The 908-nt window shown below is 42.2% G+C and overlaps 1 pseudogene; it reads left to right on the top strand.

The window, feature by feature from the left end:
* The first annotated feature begins 292 nt into the window (after positions 1-292).
* LOC120615862 (uncharacterized) lies at positions 293-413 on the top strand (annotated as a pseudogene).
* The last annotated feature ends 495 nt before the right edge of the window (positions 414-908 follow it).

The following is a 908-nucleotide window of genomic DNA, read 5'->3' as shown; positions in this document are numbered from 1 at the left end:
CCCTGTCTCCAAATACAGTCACATTGTGAGGTTCTGGAGGTTAGGACTTTAACATATGGTTTGTGGAAGGTAACAGTTCACTCCATAACATGTCTCTAGTTTAGAAAATTCCATTTTGAAAGCAAATAGCCATAGGAGTCACCAAACAATCTTTCCCCCGTTCCTGTTAAAACTTCAGTGTGGATTAGGTTATCAGATAACTGCTATGTTCAAAATAGGCAGTTTCTTAAAATCTGTTGATGACATGACAACTCCTGCCTTGGGCAGCAGAGAGCAGAGGAGTGGAAAATGGACCCACTAGGCCATGCCACCCTGAACAAGCCCGATCCCGTCCGATCTCGGAAGCTAAGCAGGGTCAGGCCTGGTTAGTACTTGGATGGGAGACCACCTAGGAAGACCAGGCGCTGTAGGCGTAAAACATAAAAAATAAGGGATTGTAAACTGACAAGGTCCTTGCAACCAAGGGTTGCCTCACCTAAAAAAAGGGGGAAAAAAAGAAAAAGGAAAAAGAAAATGGACCCAGAAGTGGGTGGAAAATGAGTGGAAGAATGGCACTGGAAAGTGCTACCAAGAAGCTGCCTTCGAAAAAGTCTGCTTTCAGTTAGCTGGATGGAGGTAGGGAGGCTGGGGCCTGCAGAAAAAGGCTCTTGAGAGAGTCCAGCTGCACTCGAGGAAGGGCATAACCAAAGCTAAATCATGATTCACAAATTTGCCCTGATGAAGAATGATTGATAATAAACGTTCAGTGGTAGAGTTTAGAAGATTTTTGCTTCTTGCTTTTTTTTTTCTATTTGATATTTTTTACTGTGGTTCTGAGCTAAATTAGCATTTCAGAGACACGTCTATTGATTTGAGGCACAGTTTTGATGAAAGAATAGTAGTGTTAGAATGAACAGAGAAAATAATTT

The sequence above is a fragment of the Pteropus medius genome, unplaced genomic scaffold (genome assembly GCF_902729225.1).
Source record: "Pteropus medius unplaced genomic scaffold, Ma_sr-lr_union100, whole genome shotgun sequence".
NCBI lineage: Eukaryota > Metazoa > Chordata > Mammalia > Chiroptera > Pteropodidae > Pteropus > Pteropus medius.
The sequence above is the reverse complement of the archived record's forward strand: the minus strand, read 5'-3'. Positions and strand labels throughout refer to the sequence as shown.